The sequence below is a fragment of the Monodon monoceros genome, unplaced genomic scaffold (assembly GCF_005190385.1).
Source record: "Monodon monoceros isolate NGI ecotype Baffin Bay Population unplaced genomic scaffold, NGI_Narwhal_1 Super_Scaffold_5, whole genome shotgun sequence".
In the NCBI taxonomy this organism is placed as follows: domain Eukaryota; kingdom Metazoa; phylum Chordata; class Mammalia; order Artiodactyla; family Monodontidae; genus Monodon; species Monodon monoceros.
Window position 1 is genome coordinate 50,273,418 of NW_021703782.1, and position 7,686 is coordinate 50,281,103.

Below are 7,686 nucleotides of genomic sequence, written 5' to 3' on the forward strand. Positions count from 1 at the left end.
ACTAGATCCTGAGGGTCAACTTTATTATTAGTACCAGAAACATCTGGGACAATCATAACATTTGCACCCTAAAAATAGTGAAGGTGAAAAGAATAAATCATTTTCATTCCAATAAATGTAGTTCATGGTAATAGGAATAAACCGTAACAGGACTAGTTTTACAGAAATTGAGAGGATAAATTTGAAAAAACAAATATTGACCTAAAGATTCTTTCAGGGATGAGTGACTCTCCAAGATGATTTGTATTCAAGGGGGTTATGATTTTTTAGTTATTAATTTGAAGAAGTAGCATTTCCATTTAACAAAAGATGTAAATATGCAGGAGGGCATATAGAGCAAAGGTCTCCACTACCATACTTCTTTCCAGAGCCCAGATTCCTCCGCCGGGATAACAGTTGTTGTCTGGTTTTATGTATTTCTTCAGAAATATTCTATGTATATCTATCTTTTACATACAAACGGCAGCTTGTCATGCGTAGTGCTGTGTGCTCCATTTTTTCACTGGGATACCATTCCAGGTCTGTACATATAGATCTGCCTTGTTCTCTGGAATTTGCCACACAGCCTCCATGTGCCAGGATTCGTTCAAGGCTTCTTATCATGAAGAAGTTGAGACCTGTCGGTTACATGTGGAGACACACAGCTGTGGGTGAGGGCCACTGACAGAGTGTATGCCATAGATTTGAGGCCCCCAAGGTTTGTGGAGCCTACTAGGTGATGGTCCCACATGAGGAATGTGGAATTTGGCGCACAACTGATTTCCCCTGAGCTGGCCTGTTTCTGGTAATATCGAGTTTTTCTCCTCCAACGGTGCTCTCTTGGCCTCACTAATGCCATAAAGGGGGATTCTCAGTTTATTTCTGATATCTCAAAATCCTTTATCACTCTAGTGTTTACATAATTATTTCATAGAAAAACTTAATTCCCCCTGATGTCCAGGTATGGGAAGATTTTGTTCTACAGCGACCTCTGTCAGATCACTGCTGCCAGGGAGACTAGAGAGAAAGGAACTGTGTTCTTAAAATGTAACTCACAGCTATCAGTAAAGTTCCAGTATTTTCTAAAGTGACCCAATATCACAAGGGATTTAGACTTCTCTATTCTTGACTTTTCCATTTATCGCTCATGAATTGGGTTTTTAGAAACCATTGAGAAAACTCTCTGGCGGTTAAGGGTTCAGGCTTTGAAGTCAGGTATGTCCACCGGTTTTTACCTGTCTGACTTGGGGAAAGTTACTTAAGTCTCAGCGTCTCAAATGTGATAATGGAGGTAGCAATGATATCTGCTTCAAAGAGTTGAGAGAAAGATTCAAAGAGGCAATAAATGTAAAATCTTAACACTGCTTGTTGCATAGAACAGCAACCAAGGAATAAATAGTTATTCGGTATGGAAGCCTGTCAAAAAACTAAACATAGAAGTACCATAGGATCTACCAATCCCACTTCTGTGTATTTATCCAAAGAATTGAAATCAGGACCTTGAAGAGATGTTGGCACTTCCATGCTCATTCCAGCCCTAGTCACAGTACCTAATACGTGGAAACAACCTAAATGTCCATGATAGATGAATGGAAAAGGACAATGCGATATATACATAGAATGGAATACTCTTTAGCCTTAGAAAAAAAGGAAATTCTTTCATGTGCAACATCATGGATGGACCTTGAGGACATGATGCTAAGTGAAAGAAACAAGACACAGAAAGACAAGTACTGCATGATTCCACTGATATGAGGTACCTAAAAGTCAAATTCATAAAATCATAGGCTGGGATGGTGGTCACCAGGGGCTAGGGGAAGGGGGAAATGGTGGATTATTAATCAGTAGGTGTAAAGTTTCAGTTACATAAGATGGATAAGCTCTAGAGATCTACTTTACAACATCATACATATAGTCAACAATAATGTGTTATACCCTTACAATTTATTAGGAGGGTAGAGGTCATGTTCAGTGTTCTTTCCACAATAGAAAAGGAAATAGTTATTAGTAGTAGTATTAAGCTAGTGTTTATTAACGATAAGACAGATATAGACAGTTTATACAACGAGTGATATTTGCCAAAATATTGTCCTTAAAACGAAAACTTTTATGTCATATAGAACAGTAGCTTGTAAATATTTTCAGTAACAGCCTTTTTTTATTAAATGACATTTTCAAACCATTCCAATTTATAAAATATATAAATGATATTAAAAGTGCTTTTAAAATGAAAAGCATTTTAAAGTTTAAATGCATATCGATTATTAAATAGTCAGTTGATGAAAAATATGAACTTGTTTTGATGAACATAAATACTTAAACCAGTAGTTGGATGACAGTGCCAGTCTTATATCCACTTCAGCGTCCAGCTGATAGCTACATTTTATTTTATTTTATACTTTATTTGTTTTTTTGCGGTACGTGGGCCTCTCACTGTTGTGGCCTCTCCCGTTGCGGAACACAGGCTCCAGACGCGCAGGCTCAGCAGGTGTGGCTCAGCTGCCCCGTGGCATGTGGGATCTTCCCGGACCGGGGCACGAACCCGTGTCCCCTGCATCGGCAGGCAGACTCTCAACCACTGCGCCACCAGGGAAGCCCTACATTTTATTTTGATTGCAGCATATCAAGGAAATCTTGATTCATCTAGGAACATACATAGTTCAGATGATAACTTTTTAAAAAAATTACCTTGCGATTCTCCAGATATGCTTCAAATAAACTGAGCTAGAAGCCTGAAAGAAGAACAATAGGAACATTTTGTTCTGAAGTTGAATCATGAATAATTTGAGCAGAGGAACTGGTCACACTCCTTGTCAATCAAACAGACCCAAGTCTTTTGGTGAACACTGAAAGCATTTATACATAGCACATACAAGGCTTTCCCTATAATCAGGGGTGAAAAACTGTATTATAACTTTGGTTTTCTCCAACTGGACTTATTTTGTTATTTCACGCCGCCTAGTAGTCCAGGAGGCTTGATGTAAATTTCAGGTAATTCAAGGTTTTGTCTTCTCTTTATGAAGCTGTAGCTCTTTCTCCTGTGTGCTTATATGGTGCCCAGGCAGGGTAGGGAGAGGGGCTTCTAGTCCTCCACTGTCAACTATTCACGCTGGTTTCCCCTGAGATATGGGTGTCCTTATCTGGCCAGTGGCTGCTCACCTAGGTCACCTACTTCTAGTCCTGACTATAAGGTCTCTTTAGGCTCAGTTCTCATTCCCTTCTTTCTCCCCTCCCCTTCCTTACCCTCTCCTCCCCTTCCTCCCTCCTTTGCCCTGTCACTGGGTCCTTCTCTGGCTCATGGGAAACATTTTGTTAAACTAACCACTTCAGCATGATGATAAATGTTGGGGGGACTCCCATGCCCTTCTGCTAGGTTATGTGTAGCTTACCTTCCTGGTCCTGCCCCTGCTGGGTGATAGAGACAGCTGGGCCCTTCAACTCTCTGGGTCCCAGTCAGGAAAGGGACAGCCAGTGTCCTCTGCTTTGAAGCCCTTCAATCTATCTGGAAACTTCTATGGACATATCCTCTTCCAAGATTTAGTCTGGGATTTGATGCAGGGATCACAGCCACCCACACTAGCACGGAACTCACAGCCTCCCCTCTGACATTCCTCTTCTTTCACTAGCCTGGGGTTCTTTCTTAATGTGAACCCACCTTGGGCAGTTAAGTAATCTCTATCTGAGTGTACTTATCTGTATGAGCAGACATGAAGAAAAATTTAGAGCAATTCAAGTATACGCCCAATGATAAAAGGAGAACTGTTATTTCAAATTCAAGTATATGCACAAAGATAGAAGGAGAAATGTTATTTCCAAGTCTAGACACACAGAAGCAGTAAATTTGGTATCACATGTTATGACACGTGTTCTTGGTTTTCAAAGGGTTAAAATTTGTAGAGTAGTTTACAAAGTGGAACGCTTGTCCGAGCCCCAAATACCTTCCTGTCCTCCACTGTCCCCAGCACAGTATTGTCACCACAGTTCTCCCAGTTGCTTAGGCCAAAAATCTAGGTGTTATTTTTACCTTGTCTCTGTTCCTCATTTTAAAAGATAGATTTCATTTTTTATAAAAGTTTTAGGTTCACAGCAAAGTTGAGCAGAAGGTACAAATGTTTCCATATACCCCTTGTACACCCCCTTAGTCACATCCCTCACCGAGTGGTACATTTATTACCACCGATGAAACTATACTGACATATCGTTACCAACCAGAGTCCATAAATTCCATTAGGGTTCATTGAACTTTATACATTCTATGAGTTTTGATAAATTTATAATGACATATAAATATATATATGACATATAAAAATATATCCACCATTATGGAATCACACAGGGTAGTTTTATCACCGTAAAAATCCTCTGTGCTCTCACTATTCATCCCTCCCTCCCGACTAACCCCTTGCAATCACTGATCTTTTTATTATCTCCACAGCTTTGCCTTTTCTAAAATTCCATATAGTTGGAATCAAACAGTATGTAGTCTTTTCACATGGGCTTCTTTCACTTAGAAATATGCATTTATGGTTCCTCCATGTCTTCTCACAGCTTGATGGATCATTTCTTTTTAGTTCTGAATAATATTCCATTGTTTGCATATACCACAGTTTAGTTACCACACACCTACTGAGGGTCATCGTGGTTGATTCCAAGTTTTGGTAATTATAAATAGAGCTACTACAAGCATTAGTATGCAGGTTTTTGTGTAGACATAAGTTTCAACTTCTTTGGGTAAATACCAAAGAGCACAATTACTGGATTTTATGGTAAGAATATGCTTAGATTTATGAGAACCCTCCAAACTGTCTTCCAAAGTAGCTGTACCATTTTGCATTCCCACTGGAAATGAATGAGAGTTCCTGTGGTTCTACATCCTCGTCAGCATTTGGTGTTGTTAGTGTTCTGGATTTTGGCCATTCTAATAGGTGTATAGTGATATCTCATTATTGTTTTAATTTACATTTCCCTGGCGATTCTGATGTGGATCATCTTTTCGTATGCCTATTTGCCATCTGTGTTTCTTCTTTGATGAGTTGTCTGTTAAAGTCTTTGGCCCATTTTTGAATCAGATTTTTCATTTTCTTATTGTTGATTTTTAAGGGTTCTTTGTATATTTTTTTAAAGCAGTCTTTTATCAGATTTTTCTTTTGCAAATATTTTCTCCCAGCCTGTGATTTGTCTTCTCATTCATTCACTTAACAGTGAAGCAAAGCAGACATTTTTAATTTTAATGAAGCCTAACATCAATTTTTTGTTTCATGGATTGCACTTTTGGTGTTGTATTTAAAAAGTCATTGCCAAATCCAAGGTCATCTAGATTTTCTCCTGTGTTATCTTCTAGGAGTTTTATAGTTTTGTGTTTTATATTTAGGTCTATGATCCATTTTGAGTTAATTTTTGTTAAGGGTATAAGGTCTATGCCTAAATTCATTTCTTGTTTGACATGTGATTTCCAGTGGTTCCAGCACCATTTGCTGGAAAGACTATCTTTTGTCCATTGTATTCCCCTTGCTCCTTCGTCAAAGATCAGTTGACTATGTTTATGTGGGTGTATTTTTGTGTTCTCTCTTCTTTTCGTTGATCTATGTGTCTGTTCTTTCACCAATCCCACATTGTCTTGATTACTGTAGCTTTACAACAAGTCTGTAATTTGGGTAGTATCAGTCCTCCAACTTCATTCTTTAATATTGTGTTGGCTATTCTTTATCTTTTCCTTATCCATACAAACTTTGGAATTAAATTGTTGATATCCACAAAATAATGCTGGGATTTTGATTGGGATTGCGTTGAATCTGTAGATCAAGTTGGGAGGAATTGACATATTGACAATATCAAGTCTGCCAATCTATGAACAGAGAACATCTCTCCATGTATTTTATTCTTCTTTGATTTTGTTCAGAGTTTTGATCAAAGTTTTTTATTTTTCCTCATATAGATTTCACACATTTTTGGTTAGATTTTTACATACCTATTTGTATATTTTTGGTGCTAGTGAAAATGATATTGTGTTTTAAAATTCAAATCCCACTTGTTCATTACTGATATATAGGAAAGCAATTGACTGTTTTAGATTTTTTTCTTTTTTTTTGGAGTAAAACAGGATCTTCACGGTTAAGTTTATTTCTGAATTGTAAAAATTCTGTCTCCATGTTTTCCCTGTATTACCATGTTTTTCTCTTCTTTTCCTCTACTCAGTCTTGGCTGCCACAATCAGACAGACAGAAAATGTGAGGACACTTCTTTTCTAGCATCTGTAGTGGAAACCTTAGCAGTAGATAGTAACCGCTCAGGTTTGTCAAATAGATGCATCCACATTTTTCACCATAATCCACCTACATAGTCCTTTTTGCTTTTTGAACTTGTCAGACTCATCCTTAATTAGTCTATCCACAAGGGATATTTTGTTTCCTGATCATTGCATAACTGGACGCTTTTCAACATCCAGGTTCCAGTGCTATTTCCTCAAAGAGCCCTTTCTGATCAGCCCGCTGAAATAGCCTTATGCTCATATGCCCACTGCTGTTGCACTATCTCTTCATCCTGTTTTCTTTCATACCTTCTTTCCACAAATAGTTATTGAATCCCCATATGTGCCACACACTGTCCTGGGCAGTAGTACAATAGAACAAGAGAAATCTGTGCTCCTGTCTCATGGAGCTAACATTCTGGTTAAGGAGACAGACAATGAACAGGTAGACACTAGATATACAGTTTATCAGGTAGAGGGAAATGTTGTGTAGAAAAATAATGCAGAAAACAAAAATGCAAAGTGCTGGGCTTGAGGTGAGAGAATGCGATTTTAAATGGTGTGGCTAGGGAAAGCCTCACTGGGCAAAGACCTAAACTGGGTGACAGGAAAACCTGCTCTCTGGAAAAGAACAAATAGAGAAAACCCCAAGTGCAAAGACCCTGAGGCAGCAGGCTGCCTTAGGTGTTAGGGCAACAGCAAGGGGATCTGTGTGGCTGGAGTGGAGTGAGCAGAGGGGAGAGTCACGGAAGATGAGTTCAGCAAGCTTAGGGGGTGGGAGTGGGCAAGCTCCTGCAGGTCATTGAAGGGACTCTGGCTTTTCTCAAAATAAGATGATCCTTTAAAAGGATCACTCTGCCTACTGGGTTGAGAATAGACTATAACAGAAAAGGTAGGTGAAGAAGACCAATTAGGAGCTATTGTGATACTCCAAGTGAGAGATGCTGGTGACCTGTACAGGACAAAGGCAGTAGACGTGACGGGTAGTGGTTATTGGATAGTAGATTTGGATGTGAGATGTGAGGAAAGAAATGAGTCAGGAAAGATGGTAAACTACTGGAAGAACAGATTGCCCCTAATGAATGGCCAAAAGACTGCAGGTGGAACAAGTTTATGAGCAAGATGGGAAAAATCAGGAGTTTGATTTTGCACACATTATGGTTAAGATTGATGTCAAGTGGGCAGTTGGATACCTAAGTCTGGAGTTCAGCCTGGATGTTGGTATGTTTGTGTGTACATGGATGTGTAAATTTAAATATGCATATGGTTTTTAAATTAGAATAATTTAAGAAATATATTTTTAAATAAATTTGCATCATAGTTTTGCAGAATTCCTGAGGTGTAATTGCAGAACTTGCATGGAGCTCTGTTTTAAAACTTAGTCTATTGTGGCTGTAAAAAGTACTACTTGAGGGCATCCCTGGTGGCGCAGTGGTTGAGAGTCCGCCTGCCGATGCAGG

At 38.8% G+C, this 7,686-nt stretch overlaps 1 non-coding gene across 1 annotated transcript; it reads right to left on the minus strand.

Annotated features, from left to right (window-relative positions):
• Positions 1-6,154: 6,154 nt before the first annotated feature.
• On the minus strand, positions 6,155-6,288 carry LOC114884864. Its single transcript, XR_003790929.1, has one exon. It is a non-coding gene; the product is annotated as a small nucleolar RNA SNORA31 (small nucleolar RNA).
• Between the last annotated feature and the right edge of the window lie 1,398 nt (positions 6,289-7,686).